The following is a 16,814-nucleotide window of genomic DNA, read 5'->3' as shown; positions in this document are numbered from 1 at the left end:
GAACACGTGTTGACACCTTGACTTAGGACATCAGAGGCAACTCCAGAGTATGAGTGAACTTTTTTGGACTATTAACCCTAACCAACCCAGACAGGAGTACTTATGACTGTGTTCCTATCTTTAAACATTTCCTACCCTGCTTTGGGTGACTAACATGGGTTTGATGTAAGTTGTTTACCTTCCTCAAGATTTTGTTAAAAAATGCTTGTACCTCATGGATTTATTTCCTACTTTTGGTTGTTGTTGTTGGCGTCAAACTTGCACAGACTCTCTTGCCTCAGCATCACACGTGTGGAGATACAGGTGTGCCACCACATAAAACCTTTATTTTCCATTTCTTTTTTTAAAAGATTTATTTATTTAGTACAGTGTTCTATCTGCATGTATGCTTACATGCCAGAAGAAGGCATCAGACCTCATTACAGTGAGCCACCATGTGGTTGCTGGGAATTGAACTCAGGACCTCAGGAAGAACAGCCAGTACGCTTAACCTCTGAGCTCTCTCTCCAGCCCATTTTCCATTTCTTTCTAGAATTCTTTTTTTTTTCTTTTTTGGTTTTTCGAGACAGGGTTTCTCTGTGTAGCTTTGTGCCTTTCCTGGGGCTCACTTGGTAGCCCAGGCTGGCCTCGAACATCTTCCTATTGATTTTGTACATGAAGAGCACCCTGCCCTGCCCGACTATAATATTGGTCACAATTTAAGGTTGGGATTTTAGTTAGAATATGACATGGTGTTATATAGCCTCCTTTAAAAAAAATTCTTTGCTGAATGTTTAAAGAATTGTTTTCTCTTCTTTACACTCAAGAACTTGTTTGAGAGATTTGTTTCGGAGGAATATTTTTAAAACCCATCTGGTACTCCAAGTTGTATTCAATTCTACGGATTTAGGTTTATGTTTCAGATTTAGATTTGTATTTGTAAGTAAGTAAGTAAGCAAGCTATTTTTGTTAGCTAGGGACTGACGGAGGTCCCGTGGAAATGAGATAAAGACAGGCATCTCCAGACACAGGATTGTTCCTTAATCAGAACAGTGGAAGGCTCCAGTCTCTCCCTGAAGCATGCACATGTGGAGAGGGGGTGGTGGGACTTGATGGGATGGAGAAAGGGGAACTTTGGGGATGGAAAATTCCATCTGCAGGTCAGTCCCCTGGCAGTCTGGAAACACCAGCAGGGTTGGTATGTGGGTCTTCTTATCAGAGGCTTCCACCGCTGTTATCAGTCCAGTCAACTATTCTGTCCCCAGCTCCTCAGTCCACCTGAGGCTCTCAGGTCATTCACCCTTCATCCCAGGCGCCAAGGACAGATAAAAGAGAAGGGGACAATTATTCCTTTGTTGGCTACTTCCTGTGGAAGGGGGATGATGGGGGAGAGGGGGTCTTTAGACTTTGTCCCCAGGATGTAAAGGGACATGGGTTGGGTTGGAGGAGAGTTTTGACTTGATCAGCTGCTGTGGATGCTCTGGTTGTTGTCATGTGCTCCCAGACTCTAGGACCTAGAGGAACTTTGGGAAAATAATTGTTAGAGTGCTGGAAACAGATGCTTTAAATACAGAGTGAAACAGAGAGGTTGCCCAGGAAGGTGGAGGGGTAGGGGATGGCTCAGTTTTATATAAAGGTGTGGCTTGAGAGGACTGTGGATCCACGGTGACTAGTTCCACCAAAGTTAAGTTACCAGAAGCAAAAGGGGCTGCAGAGTATTGAAGGAAGGTAGAGCGCAAAAACAGAGGGCTAATGTAAGGAATTGTATCTGATCTGGGGGGGAACACGCTGAAAATTCCTTGCGGCCAGAGTTCCGCCACACACAGCAACCCAAACGTCTTCTACTTGATGTGTCAGGAACTAATGGAGCTGTTGCAGGGGGAGAGACACTAGCAGAGCTTACAAGGAACATTTAAGGGTCTAATAAGGAAAAAAAATTAAAGGAGGTGGTAAAAATGTAAGTATAAGGATAATAAAGAGGAAATGAGTGACCCAGGAGAGGCGCCAGAGTGAGCCGGAACCAAAAGTGTCCACTGGAGGAGGTTCACTATCAATTTTTCTGCCTGTTTTTTTTTTGTGTGTGTCTTTAGGCCCCATCCTCAAACCAGTTTGGATTTGTTGGTGTAAAAGCAGCGTGCTTTTAGGGGCTCAGGTGTGTAGATCTCTCCTAATTGCTTAGAGCCGATAAGAGGGTCGATGTGGAAAAGGCAGAAGTCGGAGTGCCTAGGAGAAGGGTCCATCTAAGGGGCCACAATGAAACGCAACAGATGCAAAGATCCAGAGCGTGAGACAGCCATTTGGTGGTGACATGTATTTTTGAGGTTGAGCTATGTGAGGGAGGGGACTCTCTGTACAACACCGTGGGGAACATTAAGAGACAAAAGTTGGGGAGGACAACTTTTTAATATCAAGAATAACGTAAGTTTTGTTTAGTAAGGTGAAATGCAATTGTACAACCGGCTGGACCATGTACCGGAGCCCTGTAGAAGGATAAGGGAGCTGTCACCAGGCGTTTGCAGCAGCAGACTCCTGCACAAGGAACAAGAACCTGGAAGGAAGCACTGTAAGAGAAATCAGCTGAAGCAAAGGACAAGTAGAATCCTACCGAGTCATTTTATAGGACTGTCTAGCAAAGCTCTGGGACACCACTTGGGTATCTTGGAATTTTTTCTAAACCCGTTGAGTCTGGTGACAGAGTACTTGGCAGTCCCCTCTAATCAGGGAACATGGGTGGCTAGGGTATGAAAAAATACATTACATTTGTGGGACGTGCTCTTCAGAAAGACAGTGCTCCATGGCTGGTAATACAGCTTTTAGATTTGGCCTCAGTAGTTAAGAAACTATTAAATGTTAAAAAGTACTCAAGCTTGTTTTTCTTAGATATGAACAGACATGGTAGCTGTGAAGCAGACAAGGAAGGTCTTATCCTATATTTGCTCATTACTTTTGCTCATTTATTTGTTCTTAAATAGGCCGTAGTGGCCAAAATATCTTCAAAATCTTTATAAAGTGTTTCTTTTTATATATGCATCCATTTATGCACAAAACACATTTAAAGGCACAGACTTAAGTAATTCTTTTTTTTTTTTTTTTTTTTGGTTTTTCGAGACAGGGTTTCTCTGTGTAGCTTTGCGCCTTTCCTGGAACTCACTTGGTAGCCCAGGCTGGCCTCGAACTCACAGAGATCCACCTGGCTCTGCCTCCCAAGTGCTGGGATTAAAGGCATGCGCCACCACCGCCCAGCAACTTAAGTTATTCTTATTTGAAGGGAGGGCAATTGTCCAAAAAAATGTATCCTGGAGTAGGAACAATCATTTCTTAATGTATGCCATCAAGTGATAGGGACCATGTTATAGAACTAGAAATGTATGGCTATGTATGTCTTATCCTTAGAAGCAGATTTAAATTTTTTAAATTAAAAAAAACTCATGTTAATTGCTCCAGAGAAAGATTCAGGACTATCAGCCATTATCACAAGCATCATCATCATCATTTTCATTCAATAGCCAACTTTATTCAGAGACTCAGACAATTTATACTCTGAGGATTAAGAAAGGTCATATAAGCAAAGTTCTAATGAGTTCACGCTGTATACAATAACAAAAAAATATGGAAATCTTCACGCATTTGCGTATCATCCTTGCCTGGGGTGAGGGGCATGCAAATCTTTTCTGTATTGTTCCAATTTTAGTATTGTGCTGCCAAAGTGAGCGCTATCATTATTACTTTTTTAATTTTACTTTTACCATGAACAAAATGAGGTTAGGCCAAGTTAACAGCCTTAGCTTCCATGAGCATTTACTTCTAAGCCCATTGGGCACTAAGTGTATCATGTAAACAAACAAACAAACAAACAAACAAGCGAACCATACTCACACATGGACAGAGAGTCTACAGATACATAATCACATATAAGATATATTTTAAGAAACCACGAATTTGAACATTATTGTTGATTGGGATTGTATTTTTATAGTTTTCGTTGAGACAGGGAAACTGAAAAGGAAACATTGTTAGACTGGACGGAAGCAAAAACAGACAAGTGTGAAACAAAGGATTGTTAAGTGGGAAAGACCGTATTATCTAAGTCCGAGGGAAATGGGCCTGGTGACCCCAGGCAGTAGCAGCAGGCATGGGGACCCAGCAGAGCCTGGGGCAGCTCCTCCTTGGCTCCTCACCGGCAGTGGCCTGTCTAGCACTAGGCCATTTACCCTCTGAATCTCTGCTGGGATCTGTGACTCTCGAGGTGTTAGCTCCCTGTGTTAGCATGCCAGTGTTGGAGGCTTGTGGCCAGGGAAACTTTTAGGTTTTCCTTAGAAGCCAGTAACTGTATTGTATCAAAAATACATCAGGCTGGGTGTTGGTGGCGGCGCACGTCTTTAATCCCAGCACTCGGGAGGCAGAGCCAGACGGATCTCTGTGATTTTGAGGCCAGCCTGGGCTACAGAGTGAAATCTAGGACAGGCACCAAAACTACACAGAGAAACCCTGTCTTGAAGAAAAAAAAAAGAAAAAAGAAGAAACCCCAAATGACTTTAACATTAAAATAAAATATTGAAAAAACAAAACAAAACAACAACAACAACAACAACAAAAAAACCTGTGCTTGAGTTCTGATGGCTTTTGCATTCTTTTTTTTTTTTTTTTTTTTTTTTTTTTGGTTTTTCGAGACAGGGTTTCTCTGTGTAGCTTTGCGCCTTTCCTGGAGCTCACTTGGTAGCCCAGGCTGGCCTCGAACTCACAGAGATCCGCCTGGCTCTGCCTCCCAAGTGCTGGGATTAAAGGCGTGCGCCACCAACGCCCGGCGGCTTTTGCATTCTTTATGATATCATTGGCAAAGATAGCTGCCCGGTTACATCGTTGCCTTCATCTTGATGAGGTCCCCAGTTTTCTGCTAAAGGTGAACTCAGCCCCATGGTAAAATGAGTCCATCCCCCATCAGGGCATTGCAAGTCCCTGTGGACTGCTCTATTGTGAAGACCAAATGTGGACTGGTACACCCTTTTCTTTAAAAGGGCACTTTAGTTAGGTTGGCAGGTGTGGTTATAGGAGGAGATGGTGCCTATGGGCTAGGCAGGTAGGCTCAATATAGAAAATAAAGAGACCGGGGAGCGTAGCTTGGTCTCAGCTCAAGGAGGCTGAAGCCATAAAAGAAGCTGATACAATAGCTAGAATCACAGGGCAGATTTCTCTCCGAGTAGCAGAATGACTTCTGTAGAAGGTCCCCAGCCCAGTTCCAAGACAGGAGCAGGGCTGCTGTGCTCTTATTTTCCCAGGCAGAGCCAAGGGCCAGCCTGACCCAGGCCATGGGGAAATAAAGATGGGCATCTCAGAAACAGAATTGTTCTTTAATCAGAACAGCTGATGGCCACAGTCTCTCCCGGGAAGTGAGAATGTGTATGTGGTGTGGGGTCTTGGGATTTTATAGGATGGAAAAAAGGGGAACTTTGGGGATGGAAAATTCTGTCTGCAAGTCAGTTCCTCTGCAGACTGGAAGTGATAGACACCGGCATGGTTGGTGTGTGCATCTCCTTATCGCGTGTTGTCAATCAAGTCAGCTTTCTTGTCCAGAGCTTCTCAGTCCATCTGAGGCTAGCCTTCACTACATAATGAGATCCTATCTCAGAAAAAACCAATGTAACAATACTATTATTGTTATTATTATTATTATCATCATTATTATTTGGACACAGGGACACAGACTCAGAGACAAGAAAGGGAGACTGAGAGGGCTAGAATAGCTCAGTCTATTTTTGTCTAGCACACAAAACCAGGAAGCACCCCAGTCTCAAATCATCATTGTTACTGGATTAACAAAAGGAACAAGAATCAGAATATATAACCCTAATAAAGAAATGAATCACACAGAGAAAAACTGAAGATAATTAGACTCAATGCAGATGAGTAAGAGAAAGTCAAATGAGAACTGGAGAATCTAAGAGATTTGGACCACAGATATTTGTTCAAAAGAGCCCATCAAAAAGAAGAAGTTATAGAAAAATCGGAGGATTAGTGACCTAAAAGCCTCAGGCAGATTCTTAGGATAAAGGCAAACCAACCAACCAAACCAACCAACCAAACCAAGCATCCATATTCTTTGCTAAAATATCACAAGAATAGTCACTAACAGAGTTGTTAATACTGTTTCCCTCTGAAACCTCCTGACCTGGGCCTCCACAGTCCATTACTCTCTGTACCATTGTCTTTCATGCTTCTGCTAGGATGGCCCATTAAGCCCTGCTTACAGAAAGTCTAAAATTCTTCCACATTCCTCAGTAAAGAACCATGGTCATGTCTGTCGCAGCAACACACAACTCCTGGTACCGACTTTTGTCTTAGTTACTTTTTTATTGCCATGACCAAGGCAACTTATAAAATAAAACATTAGGGCTCAGAGGTTAAGAACAGTGGCAGCTCTTCCAGAGGTCCTGAGTTCAATTCCCAGCAACCACATGGTGGCTCACAACCATCTGCAATGAGATCTGGCGCCCTCTTCTGGGGTGTAGGAATATATGCAGACAGAATGTTGTATACATAATAAATAAATAAATCTTTAAAAGAAAAAAAAAAAAGAAACCTCAAAGGCCGCTGCCAGGGACAGACTTCCTCCAACAAGGCCACACCTCCCAATCCTTCTCAAGTAGTGCCATTCACTGATGACTAAACATTCAAAAAAATAAAAAATAAAAAAATAAAACATTTAATTTGGGGCTCATGGTCGCAGATTATTGGAGTCCATATCTGGTAGGGAGCATGGCAGCAGGCAGGCAGGCAGGGCACTGGAGCAGTAGCTGAGAGCTTACATGTTGCCCAGACGAGGTGGAGGGACCACTCTCCCAAGTGTTGCAGCTGGTGAGGGACAGGGACAGCTCTCCCAGTCTTATGAGCTCAGGGCTAGCTCTCCCACCTGCCACAGGTGGCAAGGGGTGGGGAGGAGGAGAGCATCTCTCTCCCACCCACACCCACCACATGGCAGATGAGGGGGTTATGGGCAGCTGTCCCATGCTCACACCCTCAGGGCCAGCTCACCTGTGCCTCCGCCAACAGGGTCAGCTCTACTGTGCTGCACAGGCAAGGAGCAGGGCCCACTTTCCTGAGTGCTGCAGGCGGTAAGGGGGAGGGTGAGCTCCCTCATCTGTCGCAGGTGGCGAAGGGTGAGAGGTAAGGGGGAGTCTCTCTTCCCCCACCCACACCACTGCATGGCAGAGGAGTAGTGGAGACAGCTCTCCCATGCTCACAACTATAATTGGATGCTTTTCTCTGCCCCACCCCCTCCCACAGCTGTTTCCAAATAATCACTCAGAGGCTTATATTAGTTATAAATGTTTGGCCAATGGCTCAGGCTCATTACTAGCTAGCTTCTACATTTAAATTAGCCCATTTCTATTAATCTATATATCACCACGTGGCCCATGGCTTACAGTTCTCTGATATCTTGGGCAGCTGGATTTTGTCTGCCCTGACTCCGCCTTTCTTCTCCCTGTCTCTCCATTTGGCTTTCTTGCTCAGCCTTATTCTGCCTGGCTATTGGCCAAAACAGCTTTATTTATCAACCAATGAGAACAACACATATTCACAGGGTACAGAAAGACCATCCCACAGCACACAACTTCAGGGCTGGCTCACCCACACCTCTGCCAATACTCTACTGTGTTGCCCGGTGAGGTGCAGGGCCTGCTCTCCCATGTACTACAGCTGGTGAGGGACTGGGGCAGCTCTCCTGCTCTGATGACCCCAGGGCCAGCTCTTCTATCTGCCTTAGGTGTAGAGGGGAGGGGGGAGGGTAGAGAGTTGTTCTTATTTGGGGCATTCCTATTGTGATGTGAAACTAATTTTAACAGACAAATAATAAAAATCTGTTTATAAAATTTAGCCTATTACATAAACAAATAACACATACTCTTGTGAAGGACTCAACTATGATAACTAAAATTTAAAATTAGTAACAGTCTTAGCCGGGCAGTGGTGGCGCACGCCTTTAATCCCAGCACTCGGGAGGCAGAGGCAGGCGGATCTTTGTGAGTTCGAGGCCAGCCTGGGCTACCAAGTGAGTCCCAGGAAAGGCGCAAAGCTACACCGAGAAACCCTGTCTCGAAAAAACCAAAAAAAAAAAAAAAAAAAAATTAGTAACAGTCTTCTACCCAGGATAAAGAAATCCACCTGATTTCATCAAATAAAGGAAAAAAGGACATCACATCAAAGACTCCATTCTGACTGGGAAAAAGGACTGTATCCAGGCCCTTCTAATCTACTCATAGACTATAAAACTCAAGGCTGTGAACTGTCTCGTGTCAAACATATGCCAATATCATCTGAAAACACATCCATGCGGACTTCACAAATGCTGAGTAATACTTATCCACAGCTCCACTGATAATTAACTGAACATTTCTTAAATGCTTTTATAATTAGACTTTTGTCTATTTATATTGTTTATAATATTTAAAATTTCACTCAGCGTATTTCTAACTAATAAAATAACACTGAGTTTGGTTTTAATGAAATTACAAATGAAGATATTATATCCTTTCATTAATCATGGTTTTTTTTCATTGTGATCATTTGCTTACCCAAAACCCTGCTTTATTCAAAACTAAGTTTTTATACTTAAAAGAGTCGTGTTTTCACTGTCTTGTTTAAAGAATATTTTCACTTATTCAGTATAATTTGGAAGCTTTTAAAATCTAGTTTTAAAATTGAACTGTAGCTTTATTTATCCAAGCTAGAAATACCCAACAATTTTCGCTTAATTCTTCTTATCCAAATTGTATAAAAGACAATCTTTAATAACAATAACATTCTTGATATTTTGTACCTTAAGTTTTGATGTTTCTTCATCAAATTAATATTTAAGGTGTCCTACACTACAATCAGCTGAGGTTTTTTCTTTAGAAGTTAATTAAACAATGTATTTTGCTAATAGAAAAAAAGAAAAGGACAACACTACAGTGACTCCTTCTAGAGTTCCATTTCCATTTCTAACCATTAAAATAAAAGGTAAGATTTATTTATACCTGCAAGGACCATAACATTCTTGTTTCTTTTCTTTTCTTTTTTTGGTTTTTCGAAACAGAGTTTCTCTGTGTAGCCCTGGCTGTCCTGGAACTCACTCTGTCGACCAGGCTGGCCTCAAACTCACAGAGATCCACCTGCCTCTGCCTCCGAGTGCTGGGAATAAAGGCGTGCTCCACCATTGTCCCACTAACATTCTGATTTCTAACAGGTCTAAGCTCTTATTCCTATCACTGTTATTAATATTTGATACATAATAAAGATAATCTTATTAAAAGGGTTTTAAAATATCATATTATCTAATTTCTTCTATAATTAGGTTACCCGGAATTCTATTTGCCTTTTCAAACTAGATTCAGTATAATACCCATGTAATAAAACAGATCAAGGGCCGGGCACTGGTGGCGCACTCCTTTAATCCCAGCACTTGGGAGGCAGAGGCAGGCGGATCTCTGTGAGTTTGAGGCCAGCCTGGTCTACAGAGTGAGTTCCAGGTAAGGCTCCAAAAGCTACACAGAGAAACTCTGTCTCAACAACAACAACAACAACAACAACAACAACAAACCCAAAACAGATCAAGGCACAAAACTACACAGAGAAACCCTGTCTCGAAAAAAAAAAAAAGCTCGAATATGGCTTTCCCTAGTCCATCCGTAGTGTGGGTTTCTTAGTAAAAACACAGCAAAGCTGGGGAGAGTGGGATGATAGAGTCCAAGTCCTAAGTGACATAATGGCAATGAAAACGTTGTAATCCTGCCATCGGGTGATGTGAGTGAGAGATAAAGACTTAATTGAACTGCAGTTGAGGTTTTCCGCCACCAGACCTTGCTTGGAAGAGAAGCCAAAGGGGATTCTGCAACACGAAAGGAAGTAAGGCTACTGAGATGCATCTGCCTGGGATCCTACATCCCCCTGGCAAACCAAACAGAGGGTGAATCGGTGTGCTTTCACCGCTGTGACAGATAGCATAACCCGAAGCAACGTGGTGAGGACAGGGTTTATTGGATTCCATGTCTCCGTCCCAGTTCACCACTGAGGGAAGCCATGGCAGGAACTCAGTCAGGGCAAGAGCCTGGAGTCAGGGGCTGATGCCGAAGATGGAGGAGCACAGGTTGCTGGCTTGCTCTCCACAGCATACAGCTTGGTGTTTTATACAACTCAGGACCACCTGCCCCAGGATGGTGGCACCATCCACAATGGGCTGGACCCCCTACACCAATCGTTAATAAAGAAAATGCCCCACAGGCTTGCCTATGGACCAATCTTAGGGAAGCGTTTTCTCAGCTGAAGTTCTGTTTTTTTTCCAAATGACTTGACCTTGTGTCAAGTTGACAAAAACTATCCAACACAGAGGGTGAAATGCAGAAACCCTAGAAATGAAGGACACCATGAAAATAAATGATAAATTATTGGTACAACAGTAACTATTACTAATTTGTTAAGGGAAGCAAAATATAAAAAAGTTATAAACTGTGGCATCAAATGTTAAAATGTATGAAGTTATATAGAAATTTTGGCAATAAAATTTACCAGCTTAAAACAGTATGTTTTAACCATAAGATGTTTTCTGCAAGCCTGATTGTAACCAAAAGTCAAAGCTGTAATAGATTCACTAAAAAGGAAAATAAGGAAACAGCAAGGAACCAAACACTGTATTAGAGCATTAGTATGACCACAAAGGAAATCCAAGAGAGATCAAGGATTCTAATAAGAGGCCATGACAGAGCATAGGTACCACCCCCTGGCAATAATCACCTTGAGAGTAAAAATAATTTAAAACTTAAAAACCTAACATGGTGAAGCTCATAAAACATTTTACACGTAAGGTTTCCACAGGCTGAAACTGAAGGGTTACACGAGGACTCTATACAACTGGGTGTGCAGAAATACATCCTATAATCCTAGCACTGGAGTGGGAGAGGCAGGAAAATCATTGATAGCCTGAACTGCATAGGGAGTCGGGTCAGCCAGGACAACATAGTGAGTCCCTGTCTCAAAAACAAACGAACAATAAACAAAAAACATTCCCAGAAAGGAAATAGAAAAGACAGCATACGCAACTATATGCTTTAGTTACTTTTCTATTGTTGTGGCAAAACACCATACCAAGGCAACTCATAAAAGAAAACATTTACTTGGGTTTACGGCTTCTGAGGGTTAGAGTAGATGGTAACGGGGGGAAGGTGTGGTGGCTGGAATAGCTGAGAGCTCACATCTTGATCTGCAAGTAGGAGGTAGAGAGCAGGCACATGGAGATGGCACAAGTCTTTTGAAACCTCAAAGCCCACCCCCACTGACACACCTCCTTCAACAAGGCCACACCCCCAAATCCTTCCTCATCAGTTCCACCAAGTATTCAAATACATGAGCCTATGGAAGCCATTCTCATTCAAACCACCACACTAGACCAACTAAAATCTTCTTTAATGCAGAAAAGGCAAAGAAGCTCTTTATACAATGACAGAGAGATCAGCCAAACAAAGTTGCATCAACTATAAATACATATGTACTCAACAACAGAGCACCTAAGTCAAAAGGGTGATGTACCAACGAATCTAAAGGGAGATGTAGACTACAACTTTGTGGAGGGCTTCAGTTACCCTAAATAGGGCAAACGATTTATTTCACCTGAGAGATACATCAGAGAGCACAATTCAACAAGTAGCAGCCGACTCCGTGATTTTCAGTTGAATTCCTATTTTGTGTTTCCTAAAGAATAAAAACCATGCTGTGTTCCACCCCAGCCTGGTGATTCAGCCTGGCCCTAGCCCACATGCAACGTGCTCAGCACTCAGGCCCAGCCCAGCTCCCACACTGGTGCCCTGGCACAGCCTGGTGAGTCACTGGAGCCTCGACTGCCCTCACCACCCCCACCCTCAGGCATAGCCTCAGTCACACAGCCTGCATGCTGGCCTGGCCTTCTGAGTGCCCAAGACCCTGGCCCACTCACACACCCCACGCCCACCCCGCACTCTCAGGCATCACCCAGGCAGCGCAGCTTGTACCAGCCCAAGCAGATGGGGGACATTCGTCTCCTTCTCAAACTTTCTGGGTTAACACTGAGTTGGAATCACCCTATCCCTCTAATCCAAAATCAAAATGGAGTATATCAAGGATTGACCTACCAACTCCTTATAACTGATCGGAAATCGACCAAACTTGGTCAACAACAAAAACAAAGCCAAACTTCCACTCAAGGGACGCAAAGCTAATGAAAGAAATCCACGTGCCCAGGTCTCATCGCAAAAACAATATGAAAGGCCAAGGTAGTCTAGCCCCTTCCATCCTGAATCCATCAGTGCTATAGAAAGGGTCTCCAATGAGAACTAACTAGATGAACCCCAGGATACAGAATCTTCAAAGAACAATAATAAACTTCATCAAAGAATTCAAACAGGTTAAAGAAGACACAAACCGCTCAATAAATTTAAAGAAATAGATGTTGAAAGCACAAACATACGTTTGAATGAAACAAGGAGAACAGTTCAGAATTTGAAATTTGAATTCAGTAAAGATATAAATATTATTAAAGAGAATTCAGCCTGAAATTAAGATGGAACTGAAAAACTCAAAAGCTCAATGTTCTGATTAGTTTTGCCAACTAGGGAAGAGGGGACCTCAATTGAGGAAAAATGCCTCCATCAGACTGGCCTGCAGGCAAGCCTGTGGAGAATGTTCTTGATTAATGATTGATGTGGGAGGCCCCAGCCCACTATGGGTGGTGTCACCCCTATGCAGGTGATCCTGGGTTGTATTAAAAAAAAAAAAAAAAAAAGCAAACTAAGCAAGCCAGTAAGCAGCAGTCCTCTATGGTTTTTACTTCAGCGCCTGCCTCCAGGTTCCGGCTTGACTTTCCTCAGTGATGAATTATGATACAGCAGTGTAAGCCAAGTAAATGCTTCCCTTGCCCAAATTGGTTTGGTCTGTGTTTCTCACAGCAGAGGAGAAAACTAGGACACCCAGTTAGAGAACTCAGGGAAAAACTTTACAAGCAGAATGAATGAAGCAGAAGTAGACAACAGACAGACTGCCAGAGTTAAAAATGGAGGACCACACATGCACAGAATATGAAGAAGTTAAAATACACAAAAGGAACATCCAGGAACTGCGGAAAATACCAAATCTTTGAACTATAGACATAGACGAAGGAAAAAAGTCCCAAGTCAATGGCATTGACCAGATCTTCAAGTGAATTATAGAAAATCTCCCCAGATTAAGGAAAGACATACCCATCAAGATACAAAAAGCACACAGAACACCAAACAGATAAGACCAGAAAAAAAGACTTCCTGTGCATATTATTATTAAAACAATAAATATCCACAAGAGGAGATTCTGAAAGTTAAAGAGAAAAACCACAAGACACATTTGGTAGTTTGAACGTAATTGGGCTTCATAATCTCATGTAAGTGAAGTATAGAAAGTAACTTGGTTAATTTTTGGTTGGTATTCATTTTTATGCCAGTCCGGCACTCGTGAGTCACTTGGTAACAGATTTTATTTTGTACTTAATGTCCTGGTCTTTTGTGTACAGACCTATGCATAGGGCAAGTAAGGACCTCTAGAGAGTCTCCTGGACCTTACCTCCTGACTGGGCACAGAACTGACAGGTTCACAGCTTCTGCCAAGCAAGGACAATCTAGTCATTGCCCTTTCCCAAGGGCACACGGTCCAAGCTAGAGGAAACTGTAACTACAAGAATATTATTCCTTGTGGGCCAAGAAACAAATAGTAAGGGGTTGTCTTTGTAGAAATAGCCCTGACTATAGCATGGCACTGCCATCCCACAGCTGGGACAGCCAGTATCCAATTAGCAAGTCATTCTTCATACATAGACCCATTGGCTAAGAGTAAAGCTAGAAATATCAGTTTGGGAGTCAGTAATAGTTAAGGGATCCTACACACTTTTCTGAACTCCTCTGGTATCAGACATACATATGGTACACATAAATACATGCAGGCAAACAGTTATATGCATAAAATAAATAAATTTAGTTGAGACGTAATAGGCTGGGTGTGGTGGTACAACTATAATCCTAACACCCAGGAGGAGAGGCAGGAGGCTCAGGAATTTGGGGCTAGCCTTGACAACATAGAAAGTTCAAGGCTAACCTGTGAAGCTATAAGAATCCTGTCTAAAACAACAAACAAACAAATAAATAAATAGCTTGTTCCAATAGAATATTGTTTTAGAATGTCTCTCTTTTTAATCACAGTGAAATGTTTATGAAACTTACCACAGACACCTGCCTTTAAAGCGGTTATCAATTACAATAAAGAAATTAACTTCCTGTAGATTTATGTCACTTAACTATAGCCCATAGGTTGTGCGTCTCCTATGGTCACAGGCAGAGGATCTTCCAGTACCATGAACACTACTCAGTAAGGGTGAAGCCTCTACTTAGGTAGCAGCTGGACTTATCCATGTTTAGTGAGTTATGTAAGTGTTGTCCTCAGCAACAGGACCTTACCATCAGATTGTGGAGAGCAACCAACAGCCTTGGCAATAGCCCGGGTTGTTTGGGGATTTCCATGGTACCTCTTTGGCCAACACCCAGCTAGGTGAAATCTGTTGTTCGAATCTTAGATGGTCTTTTAATTAAAATCCAGATCCAGATATTGGGGTGAAAGCCAAAAGATCAGAGAAGCAGAGCAAGCCACAGGCAACCTCACCTAGCCAACTCCTCAGCTGATCCTTTTTCCATGAAACCTCAGGCTGAAAGCCTCTGAGTCCTCACCTGAAAGGGTCTCAGCTAAACTACCTTAGTTCCTGTTTCCTCACGCCTTACATACCTTTCTCTGCCCTGCAGTGACTTCCTGGGATTAAAGGCATGTGTGCTTCCCAGTACTGGGATTAAAGGTGTGTGCCACCATTGCCTGGCCTCTGTCTAATCCAGTGGCTGACTCTGTCCCCTGATCCTCAGGCAAGCTTTATTGGGGTACACAATATATCACCACAGGAACCGATTCCTGACACTGGAGTTTTTATATGATGGTGTAAGACACTTAGTTGGGGCTTTGTCTCCCTGTTATTTGGTGACTCCATTTAGATTTCTTTCGTATACATATATATTTTAGAAAGCTTCTACAGTAGTAGGCTTCCATATGACCCACCAAATGGCTCTTAGTGTTCGTTGGCCCTCCCCATAATCCCTCCCTCACTCCTCCTGTCCCCCTCCACATTTAATCCTCCCACTTATCTCTCCCCTATATATCCATAATTATATTTTCTATATACCCTTCTTTGGGAGAGCCTCCCTTCCCTGTAGTCCCTTACTCAATACCTAACCTCTGTGGCTATGTGGATTGTAGCACACCTTTTGAAGGGCAAAAGGGAAACCTCCATATCTAAAAGAAAACATACAGTATTAGTCTTATTGAATCTGAGTTACCTCACCTCACTCAGAATGATTTTTTTTAGCTTCATCCTACCTGCAAATGTCATAATTTTCTCTAGCTCTCTTTTTAACAGCCGAATAGTATTCCATTGTGTAAAGGTACATCTTTGTTATCCATCCATGAGTTGATGGAGATCTAGGCTGTTTCCAATTTCTTGTGGTTATAAATAGAACCACAATGCACATGATTGAACAAGTGTCTCTGCAGTAGGATGAAGTGTCCTTTGGGTAGATGCCCAAGAGCGGTATAGCTGGATCTTGGGGTAGACTGATTCTCATCTTCCCGAGGAACCTCCACATTGATCTCCATGACGGCTGTACAATGTTCACTCCTACCAGCAGTAAGTGTTTCCCTTCCCCTGCATCCTTGCCAGCAAGAACTGTCACTTGTTCTAGTGAACTTGGCCATTCTGACTGAGGTAAGATGAAATCTCAAAGTAGTTTTGATTTGCATTTCCCTAATGACTAAAGATGCTGAACATTTCTTTAAGTATTTCTCAGCCATTTGTGTTTCATCTTTTGAGAACTCTGTTTAGTTCTGTACTCACATCTTTAATAGGCTATTTATTTTCTTGATGTCCATTTTCCCCCAGTTCTTTGTATATTCTAATACTAACCCTCTATTGGATGTGTAATTGGTAAAGATCTTTCCCCACTATGTAAGCTGCCACTTTGCCCGAATGATGGTATTCTTTACAATACAGAATCTTTCTGGTTTCATGAGATCCTATCTTTTCATTGTTGGTCTTGGTGCCTGTGATACAGATGTCCTGTTTAGAAAGCCTTTTCCTGTGCCAATTAGTTCAAGATGATTCCCCACTTTCTCTTCTATCAGATTCAACTTCTTATGTTGAAGTCCTTGATCAGTTTGGAGTTGAGTTTCGTGCAAGGTAATAAATACTGATCTATTTCATTCTTCTACATGCATCCATACAGTTTCTTTTATGAACTTGGGTGCTCTTGTATTTGGTGCACAAATGTTTAGATTGCAATATCCTCTTGGTGGATTTTTCCTTTGATGAGTGTGTAGTGTCCTTCCTTATCTCTTCTGATTAATTTTGGGTTTGTCAAATATTAAAATGGCTATGCCTTCTTTCTTCTTGAGTCTATTTGCTTGGATTACCTTTTTCTACATTTTTAACTTGAGGTGATGTGTATCCTTGATGGTAAGGTGTGTTTCTTAGGTACAGCAGAAGGATGTGCCCTGTTGTCTACTCCAGTGTGCTATTCTGTGTTTTTCTTTTTTTAATTTGGGAATTGAGACCACTAATAATGAAATTACCAAAGAGCAGTGCTCATTGATTCCTGTTATTTTGTTATTATGGTGTGGCTCCCCCTTTGATTTATGGTTCTCGGGTTATTTTTCCTTTTGTGTTTCTTAGGTGTAGTTAACTTCTTCGGGCTAAAGTGTTCCATCTAGTACTT

The 16,814-nt window shown here is 42.3% G+C and overlaps 1 non-coding gene across 1 annotated transcript; it reads right to left on the bottom strand.

Annotated features, from left to right (window-relative positions):
* Positions 1–3,582: 3,582 nt before the first annotated feature.
* Positions 3,583–3,692, bottom strand: LOC121823612 (U6 spliceosomal RNA). The gene has a single exon (XR_006065124.1). It is a non-coding gene; the product is annotated as a U6 spliceosomal RNA (small nuclear RNA).
* Between the last annotated feature and the right edge of the window lie 13,122 nt (positions 3,693–16,814).

The sequence above is a fragment of the Peromyscus maniculatus genome, chromosome 17, assembly GCF_049852395.1.
Source record: "Peromyscus maniculatus bairdii isolate BWxNUB_F1_BW_parent chromosome 17, HU_Pman_BW_mat_3.1, whole genome shotgun sequence".
Lineage (NCBI taxonomy): Eukaryota > Metazoa > Chordata > Mammalia > Rodentia > Cricetidae > Peromyscus > Peromyscus maniculatus.
The sequence above is the reverse complement of the archived record's forward strand: the minus strand, read 5'-3'. Positions and strand labels throughout refer to the sequence as shown.